We start from the raw sequence: 19,457 nt of genomic DNA, 5'->3' as shown, positions 1-19,457 counted from the left end.
ATTCTTGCAGGTTCCCAAACCTGGTCCTACAGCTCCTCACCTCCTGTCTCTAGTGGTTTAGTGGGTGCCTCCTCCCCTGTATCTTTCCAGTGAGTTTTAATGTGCTTTGGTTAGGTAGGGGTGATTTGTTTCCATTGTTGGCAATAAGAAGGAATTGGTCAAGGAGTGTAAGAAGTTGTCTGGAGAACCAAGAAAAAGATTTCCTGGAAGCATAGAAAGAGTGCATTTCCAGAAGAAGGATTAATCAAGAATTTCAAACATCAGGGCCAAGTCAAGCAAGACAAGGACTGAAAGGTGCTCCTTAAATTTGCCTATGAAGAGGCCAGTGCTGGGGAGGAGTGTGCCAGGTGGCAGTGGAGGGAGGACAGCAAGTGTAGAGGAGACTCTGCAACCTTCACCTCCCAGATTCAAGCACGTCTCATGTCTCAGCCTCCAGAGAAGCTGGGATTACAGGTGTGGGCCACCACACCTGGCTAATTTGTGTATTTTTAGTAGAGATGGGGTTTCCACACAACTGGAACACTTACTCAGCAATAAAAAGGAGTGAACAGCTGTCCCTCGGTGTCTGCAGGGGATTGGCTCCAGGACCCCCTGCAGATACCAAAGTCCACAGATGCTGAAGTCTTTTATATGAAATGACATAATGTTTGTATATCGCCTCAGGTAAACTTTAAATACATAATACAGCGTACATGGTATGTAAATAGTGATACCGTATTTTAAATCTTCTACTGTTTTCATTGTCGTATTATTATTTTATATATTTTTTTTTTTCCAAATATTCTCCATCCATAGTTAGTTGAATCCATGGATGAGGAACCTGCAGATACGGAGGGCCACCTGTAGTGATGGGTGCAACAACATGGATGGTAGCAGAATCTCAAAAAGTAATATGCTGAGTGAGACCAGGCGAGGTGGATCACATCTGTAATCCTACCACTTTGGGAGGCCGAGGCAGGCAGATCACTTCAGGTCGGGAGTTAGAAACCAGCCCGGCCAACATGGTGAAACCTTGTCTCTACTAAAAATACAAAAATTAGCCAGGCATGGTGGCATGCACCTGTAATCCCAGCTACTCGGGAGGCTGAGGCAGGCGAATCACTTGAACCTGGGAGGTGGAGGTTGCAGTGAGTCTAGGTCGTGCCGCTGCACTGCAACCTGGGTGACAGAGTGAGACGCCATCTCAAAAAAAAAAAAAAAAAAAAAAAAGCTAAGTGAAATAAGCCAAACACAAGAGGCAACATGCTGTATGATTTCATTTATAAGACATTCTGGAAAAGGCAAAACTATAGGAACAGAAATTAGATTAGTAGCTAACAGGGGCTGATGGTGAGGGGAGGGGATCGACTACAAAGGGACATGAGGAGCCTTTTTGAGGTGACAGAAATGCTTTATATTGGGAATGTGGTGGTGGTTATGTAACTATACGTTTGTCAAAACTCATCAAACTGTACACTTAAAAAGGGTGAATGTTAGCATATGAAAATTAAATCTCAATAAACCTGACTTAAGAAAATAATAAAACAAACCTAAAGATGCAACTACATGAAAATGAATCTAAGAAAAAAATAACTTACAGTTTTTCCAGTTCAACAGTCATCGTGAGAATGTTCTTAAGTGTTGTAAGTGGGACTTGTGTTGCTCCCATGTCTCTGAAGAAGAAAGCAGAAACATTCATGATATAAACTCCAGTAAAAAATTCTGTACTTAAGAAGATATTTCAAGGACATGTGATTACTTCAATTTTGGCTTCCCTATAAAACAAGCCAGTTCAACAGTTTATCTGCTGCAAAATTTCAGAGAGCTCTTATTAAAGAAATTTAAATTGATTTGCATCATCAAATTAATGATATTCAAGAGTAGATCTTACACTGTTTTTTTTTTTTTACCATTATCTTAATTCTCATTTTCATATTGCACTCACTCATCTTGATTATTTACTCTTTTCTTCCTTTTTAGAATAATGAACACCTATTCCTCTTTGCTTTCTTGGTTAAGTAATATTCCTCCATGTGTCTACATGTTCCAAATCCATACAGGTTATTCAACACTGTTCTCTTCCCCTGCTGGCTGTCTTGACCATTACACATCCTTTCTTAATCCTTTTCTTTGCCAATAACATTTTTCAATAACTCAGTTAAAATTTACATTATGACATTTTAGCCTAAATGCAAAATACTTAATCTTTGATGAAAAATTTTAAAAGAGCATAAATCATCTCATGACTCATGAGAGTGCTGTAGTACTTACAGATATTTTAATGCTGGCAATTTAAAGAGATACGGATCTTCAACAGTTGTCAGAGGATTGTGATTGAGAATTCTGAAAAATGCAATGGAATTAAAATAACCTGCATTTTCAATGTGTGAAACTGCATAAAAAGTTTATATTCATTTTTTGGTATGGAACTTGTAGGTAAAAAAAAAAATCATTTTCTGTTTTTACCTAATAAATCACCATTAGACTCTGTAAAGCATTATTTCTTTGGGAACTACCTAGGTCTCTAGAAGATAAAGTAGAGGAGAGAAAGACGTGAAAAAATAGAAAAAAAAATGGATCGCAAAGGAAAAATATGCCACAGAACTTTTCAGGTCAAAAACCCTAGAAGTGACTATGTTGGTAGGAAGCCCTGACTCTGTAGGAAACACTATTTCTAGTGTCCTCCATAATTCAAGTTGCTCGTCCATAATTCAAGTTGCTCATCTTTTTTTTGTTTTTGTTTTTGTTTTTGTTTTTGTTTTGAGACAGTCTTGCTCTGTAGCCCAGGCTGGAGAGTAATGGCTCCATCTCGGGTCACTGCAACCTCCGCCTCCCAGGTTCAAGTGATTCTCCTGCCTCAGCCTCCTGAGTATCTGGGATTACAGGTGCCCACCACCACACCCAGCTACTTTTTGTATTTTTAGTAGAGACGGGGTTTCGTGATGTTGGCCAGGCTGGTCTTGAACTCCTGACCTCAGGTTATCCACCCGCCTTGGCCCCCCAGTGTTAGGATTATAGGTGTGAGCCACTGCATCTGACGGCTTGCCTTTTATCTTTGTAAAGTTGTTAGAATTTATGGTTTAATTTGCACAGTTAAGAAAAAAAATACGACCAATTCTTTTGCTTTATAGCCAAAGAAAAAGGGTTAAATCTAAGAAGAAGAACTAGTCAAAACCATACTCCCATCACATACTCCCACTTGTCTTCTTATATGACATCACAGCCTTTGTTACATTGCATGTAATCATCTGTCTATTGTCAGTCTCCTGGACTATCAGCTCCTTGAGGGCAGAGACCACATCTTATTGTCATTGTCATCCCTGTGCCTGGCATGATGTCTGAACTTTACTAGGCATTTAATAAATGACATTTTATTTGTATGTCAATAAAATGAATAAATTCATTTTGATGGAATTTGAGGCAGAGTCTCGCTCTGTCACCCAGGCTGGAGCACAGTGGCCGGATCTCGGCTCACTGCAAACTCCGCCTCCCGGGTTCACGCCATTCTCCTGCCTCAGCCTCCCGAGTAGCTGGGACTACAGGCGCCCACCACCTCGTCTGGCTAGTTTTTTTTTGTATTTTTTAGTAGAGACAGGGTTTCACTGTGTTAGCCAGGATGGTCTCGATCTCCTGACCTCGTGATCCGCCCATCTCGGCCTCCCAAAGTGCTGGGATTACAGGCTTGAGCCACTGCGCCCGGCCTTGATGGAAATTTTTATTCCAAAATGCTGGAATCAATTTTCTTTTTAATTCTTTAAAGTGAACAAGAAAAAGAAAGGAAACAGGAAGAAATAAAATAAAATAAAATCTGCCTTAGGTTAACCCAATAATCATCACCCTACTTTTGCAGAAATTATAAAAATAATAATTATTACAGTGAGTATCTATTGGGCTGCTAGGTATTTGTGATCAGCATTTCACATTTAATCCTCCCAATAACCTTATGTGGTAGATATTATTATTGCCCTATTTTATAAATGAGGAAACTGAGGCACAGAGAGGTTACACAACTTGTCCTACATCACCAAGCTATTAAGAAGCAAAGCTGCAATTTGAAGTCGTGTGTTTAATCTGTATGAAGAAAAAGGGTTTACTTTAACCTTATGGTTTTTTAATTTTTATTTTCTTTATTTTCTTTCTTTCTTTCATTTCCCTCCCTCCCTCCTTCTTTCCCTTTCTTCCTCCCTTGCCTCCCTCCCTCTCTTCCTTCCTTCCTGCCTGCCTCCCTCCCTCCCTCTCTTTTCTTCTTTCTTACTTCCTTTCTTTTCTTTCTTCTTTATTCTTCATTCCTTTCTTCCTCCCTCCCTCCCTCTCTTTTCCTTTTTCTTTTCTTTTCTTTTCTTTTCTTTCTTTCTTTCCTTCCTTCCTTCCTTCTTTCCTTCATGTCCCTCCCTCCTCCTTTCCCTTTCTTCCCTCCCTCCTTTCTTCCCTCCTTTTCTTCTTTATTTCTTCCCTTCATTTCCCTCCCTCCCTCCTTCTTTCCCTTTCTTCCTTCCTTCCCTCCCTCCTTCCTTCCTCCCTCCTTTTCTTTTCTTCTCTTCTCTTCTCTTTCTTTCTTTCCTTCCTTCCTTCTTTCTTTGCTTCCTTTCCCTTCCTTCACTCTCCCTTCCTTCTTTCTCTTTTTCTTTCTTTTCTGTCTTTCCTTTCTCTCTTTTCTCCTTCCTTCCTTCCTTTCTTCCTTCCTTCCCTCCCTCCCTCCCTCCTCTTTCTCCCTCTCCTCTTGCAAGAAAGAGTAAGCAAATGCATAATATCAATATAATCATTTACCTTAAGGACTGAGAATAATGAATTTAGTTCATGCAACTATGATTCTTCTTGTCATTTAGTCAAGAAACTTTGAGATTCATTCCCATTATAGCTACACACCCTTGACACTGGGAATATAAAGATAAATAACTCACAGTCCCCACCCTCAAAGGTTTATAATCCAGTAGGAGAAGGGAAACAGTAAACAAAAGTTTGTAAGCATGATACAGTGAAATATATATATTTGGTCTTTGACCTCATTTCTTCATATACACCCAGAAATTCCCAAGTGATATATTTTTGTATGCAAACAAATTGACTGGTAGCTGGCATTCCCTAGGTAGCTTCAGGATGCAGGCTGGCAGCCCAAGAGCAAGGCAGGATTAGAGGGTTGGGACTTTTCATCCCCACCCCCTACCCTCCCAGGAGGTGAGAGGAGCTGAAGATTAAATTCAGGGAAAGAAAAAACTGTACTTGAAAATTCAAGTCCTTGAAAATGCAGAATTAAGTTTGAATACGAAAGGGAATAATAGACCCAGTGCTTTGGGAGGCTGAAGGAGGAGGATCCTTTGAAGCCAGGAGTTCAAGACCAGCCTGGGCAAGGTAGGGGTGCCGTGTCTCACTTGATCTTAGCCAAAAGGCCAAGAAGCGATAAGGGGTGCCCTGTCTCTACAAAAAATATAGAAAAATTAGCTGGGCATGGTGGCACATGCCTTTAATCCCAGCTAATTGGGAGGCTAAGGTGGGAGAATCCTCTGAGCCTGGGGAGGTTGAGGCTGCAGTGAGCTGTGATCGCACCATTGCACTCCAGCCTGAGTGACAGATCCAGCACTTTAGAAGGCCAAGGCGGGTGGAATGCGAGGTCAGGAGTTTAAGACCAGCCTGGCCAAGATGGTGAAACCCTATCTCTACTAAAAATAAAAAAATTAGCCAGGCTTGGTGGCAGGTGCCTGTAATCCCAGCTACTTGGGAGGCTGAGGCAGAGAACTGCTTGAACCCAGGAGGCAGAAGTTGCAGTGAGCCAAGATCATGCCGCTGCACTCCAACTTATGCGACAGAGAGAGATTTCGTCTCAAAAAAATAAATAAATAAAAAATAAAAAGAAGAATAGGTTTGCTGTGACCAGTTTCGATATGATTTATTTTTAGCCAAACTTATTGACCCAGAATGGCCAGTTTAGATAAATCATGATCCTGGGATGGAACACAAAGAAACTGGAATTTTATTAGCAAAGGAGAAGGGGAATGGCTATTGAATGTTGATGTCATGTTCAATTTAGTGAGGGTTTTTTATTTTGTTTTTTGAGACAGGGTCTCAGGGTCTTGCTCTGTCTCCCAGGCTGGAGTGCAATGCAGTGGCATGATCATAACACTGTAGCCTTGAATTCTTCAGGCTCAAGTGACCTTCCCACCTCAGCCTCCCAAATAGCTAGGACTACAGGCATGCACCACCACACCTGGCTCATTTTTAAATTTTTTGTAGAGATGGGATCTCATTATGTTGCCTCAGCTTGTCTCAAACTCCTGGGCTCAAGCAATCCTCCCACCTTAGCCTCCCAAAGCACTGGGATTACAAGCACAAGCCACTACACCTGGCCTGAACTTCGTTATTCTAAGGATTTGCAGAGTTTCTGTTTAAGCCATTATCTTCAAATAATGGTTTTAATTTCATTCTAATCCTTAATGTAAAATACCGTATTTCTTTCTTTCTTTTCTTTTCTTTTTTTTGAGATGGAGTTTCGCTCTTGTTGCCCAGGCTGGAGTGCAATGGTACAATCTTGGCTCACCACAACCTCCGCCTCCCAGGTTCAAGCAATTCTCCTGCCTCAGCCTGCCAAGTAGCTGGGATTACAGGTATGCGCCACCACGACCTGCTAATATTGTATTTTTAGTAGAGATGGGGTTTCTCCATGTTGGTCAGGCTGGTTGCAAACTCCCAACCTCAGCTGATCCATCCACTCTGACCTCCCAAAGTGCTGGGATTACAGGCGTGAGCCACAGCGCCTGGTCAAATATCTTATTTCTTACTTCTTTATTTATTGCCATGCCAAGATCACCAATACTATATTGAGCAGTAGCAGCATAAAAACTAGTATTTATTGTCTTACTCTCCATTTTTAAAAAGATGCTTCTCAATTTTCTCAAATTTGGCATTGACTTTCAAATTGATGACACAATCTAAAGGCCACTAATGTACAGTATGTTACTCTGTCACCCAGGCTGGAGTGCAGTGGCGTGATCTTGGCTCACTGCAGCCTCTACCTCTCCGGCTCAAGCAACCTTCCCACCTCAGCCTCCCAAGTAACTGGGACCACAGGTGCGCGCCATCCTGCCTGGCTAAATGTTGTTTATTTTTTGTGAAGACAAAGTCACACTTTGTTGCCCAGGCTGGTCTCGAACTTCTGGGCTCAACGGATCCTCCTGCCTCAGCCTCCCAAAGTGCAGGAATTACAGGCATGAACCACCACACCTGGCCCAATACATTACCTTTGCTAATCTTGTGGCCATTCTCAACACTCAACTCCAATGTCCTTTCTATTGCTAGTTTTCAATGGTTTTCATCATGACTAGATACTGAAATGTATCTGTGTATTAAGAAAAGCATATAGGCCAGACATGGTGGCTCATGCCTATAATCCTAGCACTTTGGGAGGCCAATGCAAACAGATCACCTGAGGTCAGGGGCTCGAAACCAGCCTGGCCAACATGGTTTCACCCCCATCTCTACTAAAAATACAAAAATTAGCCAAGAACAGCTGTAATCCCAGCTGCTTGGGAGGCTGAGGCAGAAAATTGCTTGAACCCGGGAGGCAGAGGTTGCAGTAAGCTGAGATCATGCCATTGAACTCCAGCCTGGGTGACAGAGTGAGACTCTGTCTCAAAAAAAAAAAAAAAAAAAAAAAAAAAAAAAAAAAAAAAAAAGTGTGGTACCAGGAGTGGCAGCCTCATAGAAAGTGTTTCTGGGAGAGAATCAGTTATAAGGAGGGGTGGCGAAAGGAAAAGGAGGATTGAAAAAAAAAGAGAAACGAGAAAACGCCAAGTTTATCCCCCACCCCATCAATAAAGATCTTTAAATTGCACAAAAGAGGGCACAACTGACAAGGCCACTCAAATTAAGAATTTTATGAATTGAATGATTTGGAATGAAGTAGCCAACATCCATACAAAATTATTGCAAAAGTCAGGAAATTAAAGGTTTTCTGCTATTGAAAAGTCTCCCCAAAAACCTACAAAGCTAAAGGAAAAGAAAATATCTTTCAAAAAGCATGTGAAAAAGTGAAAAGTCACTTTAAATTAGAAAAAAAAACCAGAATGGCCAAATGAGGCTGGACCTACTGACTCACGCCTTGTAATCTTAGCACTTTGGGAGGCAGGAAGATCACCGAAGCCCAGGAGTTCAAGACCAGCCTGGCCAACATGTCAAAACCCTGTCACTACTAAAAGTACAAAAATTAGCCAGGCAAGGTAGTGTGCACCTGTAATCTCAGCGACTCGGGAGGCTGAAGTGGAAGGATGGCTTGAGCTCAGGAGGTGGATATTGCAGTGAACCGAGAATGTGCCACTGCACTGCAGCCTGGGCAGCAGAATGAGACTCCATCTCAGAAGCAAAACAACAAAACAACCAAACAACCAAACAAAAAAAACCCCACATATGTATCTACTCTTCTATTGAGCAATCCTACTTGTAGGAATTGACCCTGAACATACATATACCTCAACAACAGGAAAATACGTATGTGTAGGTTGATTCATTACTGATTATCTGTAATTGCAAAATCTTGTAAACGACTCAAATGTCCAAGCAAAGGAGGTTGGTTGGATAGACTGTGGTAAACGCATGCATGTGGTTACTACACAGCCAGAACATTTACTAGAGGAAATGTGGGACTTCAGAAACCAGGGTCTTAGCATAGCCTTTTTTTCTGTTTTTTTCTTTTTCTTTTCTTTTCTTTCTTTGTTTAAGACAGTCTCACTCTGTTACCCAGGCTGAAGTGCAGTGGCGTGATCTTGGCTCACTGCAACCGCAAACTTTGCCTCTTCAAGCGATTTTCCTGCCTCAGCCTCCTGAGTAGTGGAGATTACAGGCGCCCAACACCACGCCTGGAGAATTTTTGTATTTCTAGTAGAGATGGGTTTTTGCCACGTTGGCCAAGCTGGTCTCGAACTCCTGACCTCAGGTGATCCACCCTCCTCGGCCTCCCGAGGTGCTGGGATTACAGGTGTGAGCCACCGTGTCCTGCCACCATAGATTTTTATGAGACATTCCATAGACTTTCTTACAAATACAAATAACTTGTTTACTCAATTTCCAGGTAAAAACATTTTTTATCTTTTAGAAACATTTTTTAAAAATAAATTTAAAAAGTTTTGGCCAGGCGCGGTGGCTCAAGCCTGTAATCCCAGCACTTTGGGAGGCCGAGACGGGCGGATCACGAGGTCAGGAGATCAAGACCATCCTGGCTAACATGGTGAAACCCCGTCTCTACTAAAAATACAAAAAACTAGCCGGGCGAGGTGGCGGGCGCCTGTTGTCCCAGCTACTTGGGAGGCTGAGGCAGGAGAATGGCGTGAACCCAGGAGGCGGAGCTTGCAGTGAGCTGAGAACCGGCCACTGCACTCCAGCCTGGGCGACAGAGCGAGACTCCATCTCAAAAAAAAAAAAAAAAAAAAAAAAAAAAGTTTTATAGCTCTCTTGAACCCAGGAGGTAGAGGCTGCAGTGAGTCAAAATCGCACCGTTGCACTCCAGCCTGGGCAACAAAGCAGGACTCCATGTCAAGTAAAAACAAAAAACAATATATATCACTGTTTATCAACCACCAAAGTTATAATTGTTTCAGGCCGGAATAATCAATTGTTACTAAAATCAATAAGTAAAAATTTGATTAAAAACAAGATATGTATATAGTCTCAAAAGCACCTCCCCACCAAATGGTTATTATTTTTCCTGGTAATATATATGGAGAAGTACACAACATCACTTCTGGATATTCCTGCCAAAAATGCATAACCTGAGTCTAATTGTGAGGAAATACTATGCAAACTCATACTGAGGGACATTGTACATAATAAGTGGCCTGTAACCTTCAAAAGTGTCATCAAGGTTATGAAAATCAGACAGACCAAAAAACTATTGCATATTAAAGGTGACGACATTGACAAGTAAATGCAATGTATGATGCTGAATTAGATCTTGAGACAGAAATTTTAAAATTTTTTTCTTTGGCCGGGCGCAGTGGCTCAAGCCTGTAATCCCAGCACTTTGGGAGGCCGAGACGGGCGGATCACGAGGTCAGGAGATCGAGACCATCCTGGCTAACACGGTGAAACCCCGTCTCTACTAAAAAATGCAAAAAACTAGCCAGGCGAGGTGGCGGGCACCTGTAGTCCCAGCTCTCGGGAGGGTGAGGCAGGAGAATGGCACAAACCCGGGAGGTGGAGCTTGCAGTGAGCTGGGATCCGGCCACTGCACTCCAGCCTGGGCGACAGAGCGAGACTCCGTCTCAAAAAAAAAAAAAAAAAATACAACAATTTTCTGGGTGGTGGTGGTGCGTGCCTGTAGTCCCAGCTACTCAGGAGGCTGAGGTGGGAGGATCACTTGAGCCCAGGAGGTTGAGGTTGCAGTGAGCCATGGTCATGCCACACCCTCCAGCTTGGGTGCCAGAACCAGACACTGTCTCAAAAAAAAAAAAAAAAAAAAAAATGTTATCCAAGGAGTGGGAAGGGTGTTACAATCTAGAAAGAAGAGAGTCAAAGGACTTAGTGTGAGTACTGATGCTACTGGAACAGATGTTTGCTTCATAACCATTTGTTAAACTGTATATATAATACTTTTCTGAATATATATTTCAAATAAATTAAAGAAGGGAATAACCTTGGGGGGAAAATCATAATATACTTTTCCTGTCCCCAAAATTTTCCTGCTTCAAAATACTTTGAACATTTGGCAGCCTCAGCAAAACATGAAGTGCTTTAAACTTCGTAAGTTGTTAATAAAAAGATGTTGGTGAATTGATAAGTCAGCTCATTGCTCGTCGAGAGAGTTAACCTGGAACCAGGCCTGAGTGGGGATAAAAGTCATGGTCATCCAGAAGACCAAAGTGGAAGGGCAATTGTGTGTTAAAGGCATTATTTACCTTTATGAGGAAGGGGCTTAAAGAGTAAACCTGGGTCAAGGACAGCTGAAACAAGACCCTCTTGCCTGACACTGCTGAGTTCTACAGAACCCGTACCTTCTTGTATACTCCAGGTCTCTGAAACGATACCTACTCTACCTGCTTCCTATTCCATGAACAACTTCCTTCCTTTATCTCTGGCTTCTTTTTTTGGAGACGAGGTTTGACTCTGTCACCAAGGCTGGAGTGCAGTGACACAATCAATCCTGGCTCACTGCAACCTCTGACTCCTGGGTTCAAGTGATTCTTGTGCCTCAGCCTCCCAAGTACCTGGGACCACAGGTGCACACCACCACATCCAGCTGATTTTTGTGTTTTTTGTAGAGATGGGTTTTCACCATGGTGGCCAGGCTAGCTCTAGCCTCTTTTTATTTTTTTTTTTTTAGGCAGTATCTTGCTCTGTCACCCAGGCTGGAGTACAGGGCCATGAACTTGGCTCACTGCAGCCTTGACTTCCCGGGTTCAAGAGATCCTCCTGCCTCAGCCTCCCATGTAGCTAGGAACAAGGTGCATGCCACCACACTTGGCTAATTTTTGTATTTTTTGTAGAGATGGGGTTTTTGCCATATTTCCCAGGCTGGTCTCAAACTCCTGGGTTAAAGTGATTCTCCCTCCTCGGCCTCCCGAAGTGATGGGATTATACACGTGAGCCACTGCACCCAGCCTGGCCTGACTCTTTTAACTTAACTCCCCTGAAAATCCAACCTGCTCTGCGGGTAGACTCATTCATTCTGGCTATTAGTCTTTATTTTCTGACTTCATTTTGAATAACTACATGTTTAATGCTGATGAACTCTCTTCAAGAATGAGCTGTCTTGGGACCGGGTGTGGTGGTTCCCATCTGTAACCCCAGCACTTTGGGAAGCTCAGGCGGGTGGATCATCTGAGGTCAGGCATTTGAGACCAACCTGGCCAGCATGGCGAAACCCCTCCTCTACTAAAAATACAAAAATTAGCAGGGCTTGGTGGTGCATGCCTGGAATCTCAGCTCCTCCAAAGGCTAAGGAAGGAGAATTGCTTGAACCTGAGAGGCAGCGGTTACAGTGAGCCGAGATCGTGCCATTGCACTCCAGCCTAGCCAACAGAGCAAGACTCCATCTCAAAAAAAAAAAAAAAAAAAAAGTTAAAAGAGGATGGGCTGATACACAGTCCCAACCTTTTTTTTTTCCCCACAGGGTTCTGCTCCTTGCTGCTCCCATGTTAAGCATGTCTCAGCCTGCCTGAGGCCTCGCTTAGCCACTGATCAGTGATAGAAACGTTCAGTTGGGAAAGGCATACCGGATTGCTCTTTGGGAACTCTAGAGATTCTAATTCAAAGTTTAAACACATAATATCCATCCCCAGTGGGTCACTCCTTGGAGCTGTTATGAAAATAATAACCAGGCCAGGCGTGGTGGCTCATGCCTGTAATCCCAGCACTTTGGGAGGCCGAGGTGGGTGGGCCACCTGTGGTCAGGAGGTCAAGACCAGCCTGACCAACATGGAGAAAACCCGTCTCTACTAAAAGTACAAAAATTAGCTGGGTGTGGTGGTGCATGCCTGTAATCCCAGCTACTCGAGAGGCTGTAGCAGGAGAATCACTTGAACCCAGAAGGCAGAGGTTGCAGTGAGCTGAGTTTCTGCCACTGTACTCCAGCCTGGGTGACAGAGTGAGACTCTGTCTCAAAACAAACAAACAAACAAAACCATATATTGCAAACCAAAAATCCAGGACATATTACCTAATACACATTTTAAAATTTTAATTATATTAATGATTTTTGTAGAGACAGGTCTCACTATGTTCCCCAGGCTGGTCTCCAACTCCTGGGCTCAAGTGATCCTTCCACCTCTGCCTCCCAACGTGCAGGGATTATAAGCATGACTCACCACACCAGCTCATTTTTTAAATTTTATTTATTTATTTTTAAAATTTTTATTTGTTTCAGATGGAGTCTTGCTCTGTCTCCCAGGCTGGAGTGCAGTGGTGTGATCTCAGCTCACTGCAACCTCCCCTTCCCAGCTCAATCTCCTGAGTAGCTGGGATTACAGGTGTGCACCACCACGCCTGGCTAATTTTTGTATTTTTAGTAAAGATGGAGTTTCACCATGTTGGTTAGGCTGATATCGAACTCCTGACCTCATGATCTGCCCTCCTCAACCTCCCAAAGTGTTAGGATTACAGGCGTGAGCCACCGCACCTGTCCAATTTTTTTTTGGAAATAAGTTCTCCCTCTGTCATCCAGGCTGGAGTGCAATGGTGTGATCATAGCTCACTGCAGCCTTCACCACCTGGGCCCAAGTGATCCTCTTGCCTCAGCTTCCTGAGTAACTGGGATTACAGGTGTGCACCACCAGACCTGGCTAATTTATTTTTGGTAGAGATGGAGTGAACTCCAGTGACCTTTCCGTCTATAGCAGCCTCCACCCATGACCATGCAAAGGGGCTTCCCAGACCCTGGACCAGTTGCATGACTGAAATCCTAGCTCCCAGGCTTCAACTCTCTGACCTAATAACGTTAGCCCCTCTCAACTTTCTTGCTTCCTTACTCCAATTTCCTCTGTTCTTTCATCTTCAGAGGCAAGATCTTTTTTTTTTTTTTTTTTTTTTTTTAAGACAGAGTTTCTTTCTTTCTTTTTTTTTTTTTTGAAACGGAGTCTGGCTCTGTCACCCAGGCTGGAGTGCAGTGGCCGGATCTCAGCTCACTGCAAGCTCCGCCTTCTGGGTTCAAGCGATTCTCCTGCCTCGGCCTCCCGAGTAGTTGAGATTACAGGCACCACCACCATGCCCAGCTAATTTTTTGTATTTTTAGGAGAGATGGGGTTTCTCCATATTTTTTTTTTTTTTTTTTTTTTTTTTTTTTTTTTTTTTTTTTTTTTTGAGACGGAGTCTCGCTCTGTCGCCCGGGCTGGAGTGCAGTGGCCGGATCTCAGCTCACTGCAAGCTCCGCCTCCCGGGTTTACGCCATTCTCCTGCCTCAGCCTCCCGAGTAGCTGGGACTACAGGCGCCCGCCACCTCACCCGGCTAGTTTTTTGTATTTTTTAGTAGAGACGGGGTTTCACCATGTAAGCCAGGATGGTCTCGATCTTCTGACCTCGTGATCCGCCCGTCTCGGCCTCCCAAAGCGCTGGGATTACAGGCTTGAGCCACCGCGCCCGGCCGGGGTTTCTCCATATTGGTGAGGCTGATCTCGAACTCCCGGCCTCAGGTGATACACCGCCTCAGCCTCCCAAAGTGCTGCAAAGTACTGGGATTACAGGCATGAGCCATCATGCCCAGCCCTATTATTCTGTTTTTAAAATATTCTTTTTTACTGAGATGTGATCTTGCCATGTTACCTAGGCCAGTCTCAAACTCCTGTGCTCAAGCAATCCTGCTGCCTCTTTCTCCTGAAGTGTGGGGTTACAGGTGTGAGCCAGTGTGCTTGGGTCTATGTTATGTTATGTTATGTTATGTTATGTTATGTTATGTTATGTTATGTTATTTTTGAGAGAGAGTCTTGCTCTGTCACCCAGGCTGGAGTGCAGTGGTATGATCTTGGCTCACTGCAACCTCCACCTCCCAGGTTCAAGCGATTCTCCTGCCTCCCTCTCGAATAGCTGGGATTACAGGTGCCCACTACCACGCCTGGCTAATTTTTGTAGTTTTAGTAGAGATGTGGTTTCACCATGTTGGCCAGGCTGGTCTTGAACTCCTGACCTCAGGTGATCTGCCCACCTTGGCCTCCCAAAGTGCTGGGATTATAGGCATGAGCCACGGTGCTCAGCATTTTTTTTTTTTTTTAAATCTGTCTTGAGTTTGCTTCCTTCCTAACCAGTTTTGGCTTCATGATCACGTAAACCAAGAGTTACAAACTGAAATGCCATGAAGGGGCCAAGCAGGTAACAACATTCGAGTGATTCTGACTCAATGTCTTCGTCGCCTCAGGCTACAACAGAATACCATAGACTGGGTAGCCCAGTAATACAGATGATTTTCTCCTGGTTCTAGAGGCTAGAAAGTCCAAGATCAAGGTTCCCAAAGGGTTAAGTTTCTGGTGTTGATGCAGGGCAGGTGAGCCCCGAAACTGGGGCTTAGCCTAAGCGGGTCCTTGGCTTCACCTAGGAAATAATTCAAGGGCAAACCGAAGGAGTTAGAGGCCAACTTGTTTTTTTTCGAGACAGGGTCTCACTCTGTCACCTAGGCTGGAGCGCAGTGGCTTACTGCAGACTCTGCCTCCTGGGTTCAAGTGGTTCTCCCACCTCAACCTCCTGAGTAGCTGGGAGTACAGGTGCGTGTCAAAACACCCAGCTAATTTTTTTGTATTTTTAGTAGAGGTGGGTTTTCACCATGTTGGCCAGGCTGGCTTCGAACTCTTGGTCTCAAGTGATCTGCCCACCTCAGCCTCCCAGGGTGCTAGAATTATAGGCATGAGCCACCACACCTGGCCTAGATGCCAACTTTTATTGTAAGCAGTGGCCTACAGCAACAGCAGAGGGACTGCTCTTTGCAGAGCAGGGCTACCCTATAGACAGTGTGACCAGAGTGGCAGCTCAGGGCAGTTCTGCAGTTATATTTACATTGACCTTTAATTATATGCAAATTAAGGAGCGGACTATACAGATGTTTCTAGAAAAAGGCTGATAACTTCTGAGTTGCCAAGTTCTTGCCATTGAAAGGGGTGGTAAGCTGGGCACGGTGGCTCACGCCGGTAATCCCAGCATGTTGGGAGGCTGAGGCTGGTGGATCCCGAGGTCAAGAGTTCAAGACCAGCCTGGCCAAGATGGTGAAACACTGTCTCTGCTAAAAATATGAAAATTAGTTTGGCGTGATGGCAGGCGCCTGTAATCCAGCTACTCGGAGGCTGAGGCAGGAGAATCACTTGAACCCGGGGGGCAGAGTTTGCAGTGAGCCAAGATCGTGCCACTGCACTCCAGCCTGGGTGACAAAGTGAGACTCTGTTTCAAAAAAATAAATAAATAAATAAAATAAAATAAGGGGGGGTGGTAACCCTGGGTGCTGCCATGGAAATAGTAAACTGACATGGCGCACTGGTGAGTGTGTCTTATGGAAAGCTGCTTTCACCCTGTCCCTGTTTCAGCTAGTCGTCAATTTGGTCTGGTGTCCAAGCCCCACTCTGGAGTCCAGTCCACCTCCTACCTCAGCATGGGCTTTATTACCTGGCTTGCTTTCTTGAAGTGGCCTCATATGGCAGAGAGAAAGCTAGAGAGCTCTCTGGGTTCTCGTCTCATAAAGACACTACTTCTATTAGATCAGGGCCCAGCTTTATGACCTCATTTGACCTTAATTACTTCCCATAAATCCCCCCCCTTTTTAATCTCTCTTTTTTTTTTTTTTTTTTTTTTTTTGAGACAGAGTTTACTCTGTCACCCCGGCTGGAGTGCAGTGGCATGATCTCGACTTACTGCAACCTTCGCCTCCCAGGTTCAAGTAATTCTCCTTCCTCAGCCTCTTGAGTAGCTGGGACTACAGGTGCGCACCACCATGCCTGGCCAATTTTCATTTGTTTATTTTTCTGAGATGGAGTCTTCCTCTGTCGCCCAGGCTGGAGTGCAGTGGTGCAATCTTGGCTCACTGCAAACTCCGTCTCCCGGGTTCAAGCGATTCTTCTGCCTCAGCTTCCTGAGTAGCTGGGATTACAGGTGTACGCCTCCACACCCTGCTAATTTTTGTATTTTTAGTAGAGACAGGGTTTTACCATATTATCAGTCTGGTCTCGAACTCCTGACCTCGGGTGATCTACCTGCCTTGGACTCCCAAAGTGCTGGGATTACAGGCATGAACCACCACGCCCAGACCAAAGTTCTTCTTGAAAAAACATTTTAAATGAACAAAATAAAGGATGTATACTCAACAAATTAGAAACAGAAGGAAATTTCCTCAACCTAAATAAAGAGCATCTATTAACAACTCACGGCTAATAGTTCTTTTTTATGAGACAGGGTCTCACTCTGTCGCCCAGATTGAAGTGCATTGGTGTAATGTCTACTCACCGCAATCTCTGCTCCCCAGGCTTAAGTGATTCTTCTGCCTCAGTCTCCGAAGTACCTGGGATTATAGGCTCACGCCACTAGCACCAGCTAATTATTGTATTTTGTTTGTTTGTGTGTTTGTTTTGAGATGGAGTCTCGCTCTGTCGCCCAGGCTGGACTGCAATGATGTGATCTCAGATCACTACAGCTTCGCCTCCCAGGTTCAAGTGATTCTCCTGCCTCAGCCTCCCAAGTACCTGGGACTACAGGCACGTGCCACCACGCCTGGCTAATTATTATTATTATTATTTTTGTATTTTTAGTAGAGATGGGGTTTCACTGTGTTAGCCAGGATGGTCTTGATCTCCTGACCTCGTGATCTGCCTGCCTGGGCCTCTCAAAGTGCTGGGATTACAGGCGTAAGCCACTGTGCCTGGCCTAATTTTTATATTTTTAGAAAAAATGTTTTTAGCAGAGATGGGGGTTTCACCATGTTGGCCAGTCTGGTCTTGAACTCCTGACCTCAAATGATCCATCTGTCTGCCTTGGCCTCCCAAAGTGCTGGGATTACAGGCTTGAGCCATCACACCTGGCCCCACAGCTAATACTTAATGATGAAAGACTATAAGTTTTTCTCCTAAGATCAGGAAGAAGACAAGTATATTCACTATTGCCACCTCTATTCAACATTATACTTAAATTTCTAGCCAGGAAATTAGCAAGAAAAAGAAATAAAAGCCATACAAATTGGAAAGGAAGAAATAAAACCATCTGTATTTGCATATGATGTGCTCTTGTTTGTAGGAAATTCTAAGGAATCCACAAAACCATTAGAACAAGCAAGCAAATTCGGGAAATTTGCAGGTGTAAGAGTGATATAAAAAGAAATTGGCCTGGCGCAGTGGCTCACGCCTGTAATCCCAACACTTTGGGAGGTCGAGGTGGGCAGATCACGAGGTCAGGAGTTCGAGACCAGCCTGACCAACATGGCGAAACCCCATCTCTACTAAAAATACAAAAATTAGCTGGGTGTGGTGGCACGCACTTGTAATCACAGCTATTCGGGAGACTGAGGCAAAAGAATCATTTGAACCTGGGAGGTGGAGGTTGCAGTGAGCCGAGATCGCACCACTGCACTCCAGCCTGGGTGACAGAGAGAGACTCTGTCTCAAAAAAAAAAAAAAAAAGTAAAGAAATAAATTTTATTTCTATACAGTAACAATTAGGAAGCTGAAAATGAAACTAAGAAAATTCATTTACAGGCCGGGCACGGTGGCTCAAGCCTGTAATCCCAGCACTTTGGGAGGCCGAGACGGGAGGATCACAAGGTCAGGAGATCGAGACCATCCTGGCTAATACGGTGAAACCCCGTCTCTACTAAAGAATACAAAAAACTAGCCAGGCGACGAGGCGGGCGCCTGTAGTCCCAGCTACTTGGGAGGCGGAGGCAGGAGAATGGCGTGAACCTGGGAGGCGGAGCTTGCAGTGAGCTGAGATCCGGCCACTGCACTCCAGCCTGGGCGACAGAGCCAGACTTCGTCTCAAAAAAAAAAAAAAAAAAAAAAAAAAAAAAGAAAATTCATTTACAATATCGTTTACAAACACACATTTAGAAATAAATTTGACCAAAGTGCTAGATCTTTTTCTTATTTATTTATCTTTTGGTTCCTAAAAAATCACGCCAAAAACAAAATAAAGCAAAATCTTAATAGTAATAAATTAATTTGGCAAAGTTGGAGGATACAAGATCAACATAGAAAAATCAGTTGTTTACTTATTTATTTTTTAAGAGACAAGGCCGCACTATGTTGCTGAGGCTAGAATGCAGTGATCATTTACAGGCACAGTTGCAATGCACTATAGCCTCAAACTTATGGCCTCAAGCCATCCTCCTGACTCAGCCTCCCAAGTAGCTGAGACTACAGGTGGTGCACCACTACACCTGGCTCAGTTCAGTTTCTATACACTAGAAATGAACAATCCAAAAATGAAATCAGTAAAACAATTCCATTTGTAAGAGCCCCCCAAAAATCTTAGGAATAAATTTAATCAAGGAAGTGCAAACTACAAAACATTATTGAAAGAAATTAAAACAAACTTAAATACATGAAAATACATTGTGTGTTCGTGGATTGAAAGACTTACTACTCTTCACACAGCAATGCTTCCCAAATTGATCTACAGACTCAACACAATCTCTATCAAAATCCCAACCACCTTTTTTGCAAAAATGGACAAGCCGATTCTAAAATTCACATTAAATTGTAAGGAACTTCAAATAGACAAAACAATCTTTGAAAAATAAGAACAAAATTGGAAGACTCACACTTCCTGATTCAAAATCTAATTCAAAGTACCAGTCATTGAGCCCCTGGGCACTGGTGTAAGGATTGACATATAGATCAATGGAATAGAATTGAAAGTCCAGAAATGAGTCTCACGTTATGGTCAACTGATTTTTTCTTTCTTTTTGAGACAGGGTCTCACTCTGTCACTCAGACTGGAGTGCAGTGATCAAGGCTCACTGCAGCCTCCGCCTCCTGATCCCCCTGCCTCAGCCTCCCAAGTCACTGTGACCACAGGCACGTGTCACCATGCCCAGCTAA

The sequence above is a fragment of the Rhinopithecus roxellana genome, chromosome 19 (assembly GCF_007565055.1).
Source record: "Rhinopithecus roxellana isolate Shanxi Qingling chromosome 19, ASM756505v1, whole genome shotgun sequence".
In the NCBI taxonomy this organism is placed as follows: domain Eukaryota; kingdom Metazoa; phylum Chordata; class Mammalia; order Primates; family Cercopithecidae; genus Rhinopithecus; species Rhinopithecus roxellana.
This window is presented reverse-complemented; position numbering follows the sequence as displayed.